General features: G+C 44.1%; 1 pseudogene across 1 annotated transcript; it reads right to left on the reverse strand.

Moving 5' to 3' along the window:
• LOC308536017 (protein MAK16 homolog) lies at nucleotides 1–891 on the reverse strand (annotated as a pseudogene). The gene has a single exon. The product of its transcript is annotated as a protein MAK16 homolog (transcript).
• Between the last annotated feature and the right edge of the window lie 1,474 nt (nucleotides 892–2,365).

The following is a 2,365-nucleotide window of genomic DNA, read 5'->3' on the forward strand; positions in this document are numbered from 1 at the left end:
TCACATGGTTTTGGCCTTAGCCGCAGGCTCTGTCTCCTGCTCATACTCTATTGCCACATATGCTCATTTCTTCATAAAGGTCCTTTCAAGGGTATTTGCATCTGGGCTTGGCATCAAGCACTTTTTCTTCTTCCGCACTAGAGGATTTCTCATTCTGATCTTCATCACTGCTGGCATCCAGGTTATTCATATCCTCAAAATCTCTTATGTCACTCTCATCTACCTCATCAACTTTCACAAACTTTATTTTTCCCACATCTTCCTTATCATCTTCCTTATCTTTATCGTCAGCATCTGAGTCACTCTCTGCCTCCTGCTATTCCAGGGCCTTGTCCAAGGCATGAATGGGGAAGTTGTAGATGTCGCCATACATACCTTGTTTAAGTCTCTCCAGCAATTCCTTTTCAATGACATTGTCCAGCTGAGCAGTGATTAATGCCTTTTCTTCTCTTCTTTTTTCCCCTCTGCTCCACCTTCTCACTCAAAGGAACAAGTTTCCCCTGTTGCTTTAGTGTAAGTCTTCAAATTCAAATTAGGTACTGGGTAATCATGGTGAAACTCAGCTTACACTTGTGTTGAATGAAATGGGGCCAGTAAATTAGATTTTTATCTATTGGCTCTAATGCTTTCTCATCATTATTATGAAGCCAGACTCGTTCCCAGAGATGCCTAGGAAAAGCTACCTGTTTTATCACCTTCATATACAACTAGCACTGTCCTTTATCTTCTTTGATAGTGGCATACTAACTGTTTGCCAGGGAACAAGGCAATAGGTTACAGTCTAGTCAGGCTGTATTCATTTCTGCAAAAGTTCTGTGTCTTAGTTCTTATTTTGAAGGAGCAAAGTTACTTGTTTCCTAGTGTATTCCAGATAACATCATCAGACTGCATGTTGTTGACAATTCAGCATGCAAGCCTGGCCAAATCCTGGAAGCAGTCATGCTTCCTCCCCATTTTTAATTTTTCAATTACAGTTGACACACAATAATGTATTAGTTTCAGGTGTACACCACAATGATTAAACATTATATAACGTACTAAGTGATCACGCCAGTAAATCTAGTATGCATCTGCCACCTTACATAGTTATTACAATCTTATGAGGCCTGGTGCATGAAAATTCATGCACTGGAGGGTGGGTCCCTCAAGCCCAGCCTGCCACCTCTCACAGTCCGGGAGCCCTCAGGGGCAGGAGGTGACCCAGCGATCAGGGGAAGGTGACGCCCCATCACACCTCTGCTGCTGCCACTGCTGGCAGCTCAAGCCTTGGCCGGCCTGGTTACCTGAGCCTCGGGCTGGCCCTGGATGACTGGGCAGCTGCCAACCGAGGCTTGCCTGCGCCTTGGGATGGCCCTGGGTGGCTGGGGGGCTGAGGGGACTGGGGGACTCTGGAGGCAGGCACGTGGCACAGGCGAGCCCGGCCTTGCTGTGTGCCTGCCACCCCAGCAGGGCTGAGGGGACTGGGCGCTGCCATCTTGTGGCTGTGGGTGCCTCCATATTTGAGGGCGGGGCAGTCAATTAGCATATTCCCTCCTTATTGGCTGTGGGCGCCACCATCTTTGCGATGGTGTGAGGGTCAATTAGCATATTACCTCTTTATTAGATAGGATATTTTCCATGCTGCATTTTATATCCTACTGACTATTCTGTAATTACCAATTTGTACTTCTCTTTTTAAATTGTTTTATTGCTTAAAGTATTACAAAGAGTATTATATATATCTCCTTTTTTTCCCCCTTGACCTTCCCCTGGCCTCCCATACCCCCCAGTGCCTTGTGTCCATTGGTTATGCTTATATGCATGCATGCAAGTCCTTTGGTTGATCTCTTACCCACCCACCCACCCACCCCAACCCTCCCAGGCCTTCCTGCTGTAGTTTGACAGTCTGTTTGATGTTGCTCTGCCTCTGTATCTATATTTGTTCATCAGTTTATAATGGTCTTAATTATCCATAAATGAGTGAGATCATGTGGTATTTTTCTTTCATTGACTTGCTTATTTCACTTAGCATAATGCTCTCCAGTTCCATTCATGCTGTTGCAAATGGTAAGAATTCCTTCTTTTTTACAGCAGTGCAGTATTCCATTATGTAGGTGTACCACAGTTTTCTAATCCACTCATCTGCTGATGGGCACTTAGGCTGTTTCCAAATCTTAGCTCTTGTAAATTGTGCTGATATGAACATAGGGTTGCATATATCCTTTCTGATTGGTATATCCTACTGATTATTCTGTAACTACCAATTTGTGCTTCTTAATCCCTTCATCTTTTTCACCCATCTCCCAAGACCCTTCCCACCTGGAAACCATTAAAAAGTTATTTGTATCTATGAGTCTGTTTGTATTTGACTTGTTCATTTATTTTT

The sequence above is a fragment of the Myotis nattereri genome, assembly GCF_964212035.1.
Source record: "Myotis nattereri genome assembly, chromosome: X".
Lineage (NCBI taxonomy): Eukaryota > Metazoa > Chordata > Mammalia > Chiroptera > Vespertilionidae > Myotis > Myotis nattereri.